Source organism: Arachis ipaensis, chromosome B02 (assembly GCF_000816755.2).
Source record: "Arachis ipaensis cultivar K30076 chromosome B02, Araip1.1, whole genome shotgun sequence".
Lineage (NCBI taxonomy): Eukaryota > Viridiplantae > Streptophyta > Magnoliopsida > Fabales > Fabaceae > Arachis > Arachis ipaensis.
In genome coordinates, this window is record NC_029786.2 from 84,659,107 (window position 1) to 84,667,814 (window position 8,708).

At 33.7% G+C, this 8,708-nt stretch overlaps 3 long non-coding RNA genes across 3 annotated transcripts in view; 2 read left to right on the forward strand and 1 right to left on the reverse strand.

The window, feature by feature from the left end:
* The window catches only part of LOC110268939, a 20,973-nt gene continuing 13,289 nt past the window's right edge, over positions 1,025-8,708 (reverse strand). Inside the window, exon 3 of the long non-coding RNA XR_002357718.1 lies at positions 1,025-1,309. This is a non-coding gene — a long non-coding RNA (uncharacterized LOC110268939). The remainder of the gene's footprint in view (positions 1,310-8,708) is intronic.
* Positions 4,314-8,708, forward strand: part of LOC107628436 — a 13,894-nt gene continuing 9,499 nt past the window's right edge. The window contains exons 1-2 of the long non-coding RNA XR_001617788.2: positions 4,314-4,931; positions 8,299-8,302. This is a non-coding gene — a long non-coding RNA (uncharacterized LOC107628436). The remainder of the gene's footprint in view (positions 4,932-8,298; positions 8,303-8,708) is intronic.
* Positions 6,765-7,356, forward strand: LOC110268940. Its single transcript, XR_002357719.1, has 2 exons — positions 6,765-6,845; positions 6,990-7,356. It is a non-coding gene; the product is annotated as an uncharacterized LOC110268940 (long non-coding RNA).

Genomic DNA, 8,708 nt, shown 5'->3' on the forward strand with positions numbered 1-8,708 from the left:
ACCCTATTCGGCCCCTAATCTTTTCTTTGAGGGAAAACCGCACCTTAATCATCCCGAAATCTCAACCAGGCCTCCATCCATCTATAAAATTATACAAATCGATCCCTATTTCCGGTTGATAAACGGTGGCCCATCTGACGTGTCCGGTGAGATCTGATGTGTCATGTCACAGTACCAGGTATCAATACCAATTTGTTAAAGGGGTTAAAAACCCCTCACCAAAAAAAGAAAATAATAAAAAACTCTCATCTTCTTCTCTTTTTCTCTTCTTTCCCCTTTTCTTCCTCCTTTTTTTCTCCTTTCTCTTCGGCCACCATCATCTCCATCACCATCATCATCAAACTTCATCTTCATGACCATCATCGCAGCACCACCATCACTGAACCAACCTCTCTTTTCTTCTTCGTTTCCTCTTCCTCCCACTACAACAAATAAGGGTTTTCGTAACGGTAAAAAACCGTTGCCATAGATCGAAAAACCATTTCTAAAACTTTAGGCAACGCTTTGGTAATGGTTTTTGACATGTGGTATATGTGGCCGTTACCAATGCTCATAGGCAATGGTTTTTTACCTAAGGCAACAATAACAAAAAAACCGTTGCCATAGTTACTGGCATAGACAACGGTTTTGACAATAATTTTTAAAGAACGATTTAGAACCGTTATTGGATAGGCAATGGTTTAGAACCATTCTCTTTCATGACGTAACAGTTTAAAACCATAGCTAGATAGGCAATGATTTTAAGCTGTTGTAGTTTTGCTGTTCACAAAGACAACGGTTTAAAAGCGTTGTCTTTGGTGTTTTTTTTTTTTTTTTTTTTGCAATGGTTTTAATACCATTGCCATTTTGTAGCTGCCTTTGACAATGGTTTTAACACCATTGTCTTTTGCAACTTTTGACAATGGTACTTTGTAGTTATATATTTCTTTATTTACAATAGTTTTCTCATGTTGCATTCAAATTAATATTCCAACTATTTTTTAGTGTTAATAGATTAATATTCCAACTATTTGAATCAAATCACTAAAGAAAACTAAGTGAACATTTGATTTATAATGTATTCTATAAGATTCATACATGTTTGTGACCTATAAAAAAAGATTTTAGAAGTCAAATAAACTAAGATACTTTAAAATCACATAATAAGAGTCTAAGTCATAACAATATCTAATCATAAACAAAAGAGATTTGATATATTACAATAGCAAATAGATTCTCCATCATCTCTACAAATTGGTGATTTTTACTCTCTAGTATTTGATCTTCACAATGTGTGATTAATTTCTCCCTCACCTTCATAATGATTTTCCTGTGAACAAAAAAATTAACAAATTAAATATAATACTAAGCCTAATGCTAATAATGCTTACTAATAGAGAGAGGGGACGAGGGAAAGAAAGATAACTGCTAGTGATTTTTCTTATACATTTTATTATTAATAGCTAAGTCATAATAGCTAATATTAACTTGGTCAAGCAAATTAATAATCTCATTTAAATATAATACACGAACAAACAAGCTACTAATGAAAAGACAAGTAAACCATTATTTGAGATTATAAAATATGTCTGAAGAGGCTGCTATTGACAATTATTCTTGTGCTTCACTTCAGTTGTGTTGATCAAGTAAGATGGAAGATTTGTTACTAACAAACCATCATTTAATTCCATAGAAAAAGTCAATATATGATTTTAACTTCCTGATATATATGATCCATAAGCAAATTGTTAAGCCTTAAAAAAACTTTAGAATAATGAATTCAATATAATTCAGTATATAAGTAAATATCATATCAGTATGAAACTTTTAGTTCTTCAAGATATGAGTTGCCAACAAGCTGCACATGAAAACAAGCTAAGCTAAATTCTAAAATACAACCCATAAGACAGATGTTCAAGTTAGGATTTGCTTTGGATAGTCGAAAGAAACATCTAGAGGAATAAATTCAAACAAGAATGTTAATAAATAATGGACAAATTGAGTTTGCATAGCAATTACTGATTTAGAATTCTTAAAGATGTAACATTACTTTGGCTATAAGTGAGCATCGCAAAAACTGACAACAACAACATTGAAGTTGAAGAATTATACATTGAAACTTTTCAAATCACTTGAAAGTAATACAAATAAAAGAAATAATGACTAGAAAAGGTAAGACTGTCCAACCCAGCAAGAACAATAGTCTTAGGAAACTAAACAAGAAAACACAAACTCATTTGAAACATCAACGTGGAAAAATAATAATTTATTTATTTCGGGGAAGGTTTACCTCGCCTATTGCTCATTTCAAACCATACGCTAGGACATAAGTTTTGCTTAGTCTGAAATAAAATCATAACAAAACAGTAAGCATAGAAGAAGTTCAAGGGAAAAAAGAGTAGAATTTAAACGCAAAACAGTAAGCATAGAAGAAGTTCAAGGGAAAAATAGCAGCAGCTATCAGAACAGCAGTGAAGATAAAAAAAATTAAAATCAAGAAGAATACCACAGCGAGAAAATGCATTTTCATATGTGAGTACTCTTACAAGTCAGTCTGGTCTGAATCCCTCCACTAAAATTCTTTGGGGATAGAAGAATACTGCAGCATATAGAATATCAAGTCCATTATTGTCTTTAACACAAGATCAAGATCAACTTTTTAATGCTCTCTGTATGAATAGCAAGTAAGTAAGCACATAATAGCAAAAAGTAAGAAAAGAAAAATTATATTTAAAAACAAAATTGAGTTTGTGATTATAGAAACCTTTACACATTCAAAACTTCCTCCTTTATGGAAGATAAACATTAAAAAAAGCAATGTAAATGAGTTACTAACTAACAAAAAGATAATTACTACTTAATCTAAAACTAATATTTGCATTATCAGAACTTGACAATCCACCTAAGAGAGATTTGAGATTATTAAAGTAATGATAAGTAGTTGAGAGTTAGTAGTTAGTAGATGAATATTTATGAAATTAGTTGGTAATATTCCTATAAAGAGCGTGACTCTTGTATCATATAAAAACAATAACTTCAATACATATTTATTATTTCCTTTAATTTTTCTCTATTTTTTTTTGTTAGAGATGAACAAAATCAACAACATTCACATCATTCTTGATTGAGATTATGACCTTGACATCCTACAAGCCATGCAACCAACACTTAGACTTGGGATAACAATAGGAGCAAAACTTGCTCTTTGCCTTTTTGGTTTCCATTAGCATTGAGTAGAAAAATAGTTGTTGTTTAAAAAAAATAACAAATAAGAGTTAGAAGCTCCATAGATAACACTTTGAATTGATGAAAAGCACATGGAGGAAATAAAATAGAAACTTTGGAAACAATGTTGTACCTCAATGAATGCTTTGGTGCAAAGAGACGGGTTCAAGCTCAATGAAATAGTTTTTGGCACCAACTACAAAACAAGAAATTCATAGAAACCAAAACATTAAGATAACCCATCATTTAAACTCAATCACCTAGAATATTATCATTGAGATAACCCATCATTTAAACTCAGAGAACCATTGACCAAAACAGGCAGCATTATTCCAAATTAATATTCAAATGAAAACAGAAACCAAATCAATTAAACTCATAGAACAAGAGACACTTGAGTTACCTAAACAGAGGTTGAGTCACAATGAAGAGGCATAGAACCAGTGACAGGGCAAGATTCAGAAGCAGCGATGTCTAGAGGGACGACGGCGTGATAGCAGAAGTAGAAGCAGAAGCTTCGATGGCGGCAGCTCGCGGACACAAGGACGCTCCTCCGTGACGGCAATGACAATGCTGGCGTGGACTCCACGAACGATGACAATGAGAGTTCCCTTCCTCCTCGCGTTCGGCCTCTCTCTCTCTCTCCTCTTGAACTCTGCACGCCTCTCTCTCTCTCTCTTCCCTTCGTGACCGGCGGCTCGGTGGCAACACAGCAGCTGCGATGGGCTGAACGGTGGCAACGTGACAGCGGCTCCCTCTCTTTCTCTTTTCGTCATCTTTGAGTATGTGTGTGGTGTTATGTGTGTGTTATGTGTTACGTGAGGGGGCGCTACAACTTTTTTGAGCTATTGCAACATGTAGTGCGGACAACACTTAAAAAATGTTGTCTAAAATTATCAAAAGCAACTTCTAAAATTTATTGCAAAAAAATAAGGTTATTGTAACTCTTCATTAACTAACGTGTCATAAGCGTTGTCTTTGATCAAATAGAAAACATGTAAAAAGCGTTACTTTAGTAAATTAATCAAGCAATGCTTATGCTCTTCATAGATTACCCTTCCTAAAGGATGCTTTTAAATTTTTAATAGACTTCTCATTATAATCGTTGCCTAAAATAGTTCAATATTTTCCCTTAAAATTTTGCTCTTCACTCTAGATATTTTAAGAAGCACAACATACATTCATAACCTTGTTCACTCCTGTTACTAACATTTCAGAATCAAAATCATGAATAACCCAGAATCCCTAACCCCAACCCTAACACAATCTCCCCAATTTCACAACACGGATGCGCGCATTCTGCGTTTCTCTCTACTCTGACGAGTTCTGCTCTACTCCACCGTGTTCTTCTACTCTGCCGTGTTATTCTGCTCGTGCCGTGTTATTCTGCTAGCTCTGCTCCGTCGTGTTCTTCTACTCGCATCAAGTTCTGCTCTACTCTGCCATGTTATTCTACTCGCGTCGAGTTCTTCTTTGCTCCGCCATTTTTTCTTCTCGTGCCGAGGTTTGCTCTGCTCCGCTATGTTCTTTTGCTTGCACCTTGTTCTTCGTGTTGTTGTTTTGTTAAGCAAATTGAGATTAAGCCTTGCTTCATGACTTGTTTGATTTTAATTATAATTAATTTGGTCTTTCTGTCACTACTCGCCTTGTTGTGCTCTCTTCGTGTTCCTCTCTACTCGCGGTTCATCGTACTAGTCAAGTTCTTCTCTTCACCTTGTTTTGCTCGCGTTGCTGCTCTCGCCTTGTTAGCTTGCATCAATTCAGGTAGTATATTTTTTAGTTGAGTCTTTTTTTTTCTGCTGAGATATTTTTTCATTCATTTCTATTTTCAACACAATTTACCTCGTGTTCCTCTCTTTCTCTATTTTTTGCACTGTGTTGGTTACTTCTCTCTGCATTTTGCCAAAAAATTGCATAGTACAAGAACTGGTTTTGATCTGCATTTGATCTGCAACCAAACTTGTTTCATTTCATTAGGTGCGCACTTCAAATCTTCCCTTTCCTACTCTAATTGCTCTATTTTTTGTGTGTGTGATTTTTTCAAGAAAAAGGAAATTGTGTGTTTCTATTTGCTGTTTTCTGAGCTATTAGAATTACATATACTAAGGCCTTATTTTTTTTATTGGTGAAAAAATGGAAAAAAAATTAAGTTAATGCTGAGTGTGGCATTCTAGTAGAATAATAGCAGCGGCAAAGATTTACATCTTAGATTTCTTTTTTTTTTTTTTTCATTTATAAGTTAAGCATAGGAGAGAGATTCATCACTGCAAAAGAAGAACTATGTTGTGATAAATAAACTCAATAAAAATAATATAATAGAATGCAGAGATTTTTGTGAAGTACAAGTTTATGCAATTTTTTTACAGTGAAAATCTCAAAAATTAAACGTGTTTTAGTTAAAGGTAAAAATTACAGCTAGAAGTGGACCTGGCCAATTTATAATCCAACTCCTTTTTCTTAGCTGTCCAACAAATGGTACAATCTTGTCTCATATAAACTCTATTTCTAGGCTTACAATTATATTATCAACGCTCTCTATGGTTAATTACTGCTAATTCATGAGAAATTGGATTTGAATTTGATCATATATGTTATCAACTCTCTCTATAGTGTTTCTTTTCATTTTTTATTGAAAAAACTTAAATCACTGTGTTGCCATTATATTGGGTTTGGTCTAATTATATGAAACTGAAACTAACTTGTTTTAGTTATTTTGTCTTCATTAGCTCAAAGAGATTCTTCTGGTGGTGGAGTTAATATGCTACAAGAATAAGAGAAAGTCATAACAAGTGATAGATAATAATAGTGAGGCAAGGGTTTTGAGATTTGAATTTGGTAGTTTTGGAATATTGGGGAAAATTTGTTAGTGTTATGAATTGTATATCATAGTCAAATGGAGTTGTATATCATAGTTTCATGGAGCTTCAAACCTTGGGTGACAGGACGTGAAGAAGTTGGCATTTGATCACATAATTCACAGTATTAAGTGCATGAACTAGAAGCATAAGAAAAAAGCGAAGAACCATGCTCTAAAAGTGTCTTGTTTTCAATGCTATATGTCTCATTTAATATGAGTTGAACCTTTTGGTTATGTTAGCCGTGTGATGTCTTCAGATGGCTATGCTTATTGAACAATTTGAATGAATGTTTATGTGTGTATTTGTTCTTTGTCTGTGTTCAAAAGGAAGAGGATGAAGCATGAATTAAGAAAGTGCTTGTGACACTATGTGAACTTCATAGAAGAAAAGATTGGTTTGACGAGAGAACAACTAATACAATGTTCACTATTTGTTTCCATCCAGCACCAAGATTTTTATTTTTCCCTTTATATTTTATGATTGTGCGACTGTTTTGAAATTCTGATCTTAGGCATAAAGATAGTCTTTGGTGTTATCAAGATCATGAAAGCATCTTTATCGTCTCAATATGAACAAGACTAAGTAGCAAAGGTAGAATTCGATTCACAGAGAGGCAATAGGTGTGATTCTCAAGTGTCAGATCATTAGTGATTTGATTTTCTAATGTAACAGTATAGTTTTAAGATGATTTTGTTATGGCCTGGTGAAGAGATTTTATACATCTCAATAATAAAAACTAAGCTTCATTGATATATGTGCAGGTTACTTGTGGTAGTAGCTGAGGTAATAAGTGGATACGTTGTCTTTTGCCTTCTTTTCTTATATGTTTGTATTGTTCAACCATATGTTTTAGAACTATGGCTTTTTACTTATGATCCTTGATATAGTAATATACTAACTAAATTCTTTTTAATCTTGAATTTGCAGATGTTGTGCTAGATATTTGCACTGACTTACTAACATGGCCAGGGAGACAGAAGGGAGAAAAAGAAAGAAAAAACAAGAACTCACAATGCTCAGCTGCATGCTACATACCATCTCAGTGGCTGTAGTGGCTTCTGTCGTGGCAGCCATCGCAGCTACAATAGCTGCTTCATCTGCACCAAGCAAGGATGAGAGGATGGCCAAGATTGACATGGCTATGGCCTCTGCAGCCACATTGGTGGCCACGCTAGAAGAGGAGCAGCTACCCTGAAGGAAAGAGCATTAAAAGAGGTATGGAACATTGATACAGTGACACCCTTAGAGAAAGGCAGAGGAGGGATTGGAATTTGTGGCAAAGGTACTACAAATAGTCAAATACCAGCAACAATACCAGAGCAAAGGTAACAGAACATCAATCACAAATGTTGCTGCTAGTATTAAATCACTATTATTTTGTTGGCAAAATGACTTGACATAGTAATGAATAATGATATCTGATGTAACACCCTACCACACAAAGCTTTACGCTTAAGTCGTAAAACAAAGGTGATGTGGTATTACGACCTCTAAAATAAAATAAGTACATATAATAGCAGAAGAGTTATAATATGCTAGGAGCCTTGAAGGATAGGGAAAATAAAAATCGCGAGATAAAAGTAAACCATATAACCTTTAAATCTAAATATCTTTTAAATAATCATCTAAATAAAATCTCTAATTTTTTATAAAATTTCGGCAGCATCTCCTCTAAAACTCGGACTTTGCCACCCTTTTCGGGTCCAGACCTGCATTCTTTCCAATTCAACATACCCTTCCTCATCATCATAACAATCACCACAATAAATCTACCTCAGATCAACAATTAAACTCATACAATATATTAATTAAAATAATTACACATGTATGAAAAATTTTTTTATTGTTTTTTGTATTTTTATTACAAAAATAATGTTTATTTTTGCCAAAAAAGCAACCCTTCTATTAGTTGCATATTTTGAATATTAGACAACACTTGTATGGTTGCATATCCAAAAGAAAAGGCAACACTTGTATAGGTTGCATATCCAAAAGAAAAGGCAATGCTTTTAAAGGTTGCATATTCAAAACTAATAGGCAACACTTTAAAGGATTACAAATTCAAACTTATAAGTAACGCGTAAAAGGGTTGCATTTTACGGCAAATAGGTAACACTTTTTAGTAGTGACCAAAATATGAGAGAAAAGACAACACTGCAAAGTGTTGTCTCAAACACACCTCTAAAGTGTTGTTTTTCAACCAAAGGCAACACTTACCAGGTGTTGCCCTCAAAAGCGTTGTTTTTGAAGCAAAAAGTGTTGCCTTGATCTAAGGCAACGGCCGCATCTGCAACGTCCCCCCAAAAACGTTGCCTTAGGTCCAAAAGTGTTGTCATAGATTAAAAGTAACCTTTTGTCAGCCTTTAGGCAACAGTTTTTAAATGTTGCCTCAACCTGAAAATGTTGTAGTGGGGTGAGGGAAGTGTGGGTGGCGATAGCCTAGAGTAGTGTGTGTAATAGAATTAAGGTTAGATAAAAATTAGGGTTAGGCTAGGGTTTGATTTGGGAATTTTGGATTAATTAGAATGGATAATTTTAATAAAATTAGGATATAATTAATTTTTTTAATTCATAAACTTAAAATATTAAATTATAAAAATATTAATTATTTAAATTAAACCATATAAAATTTTTTATTATTTTACA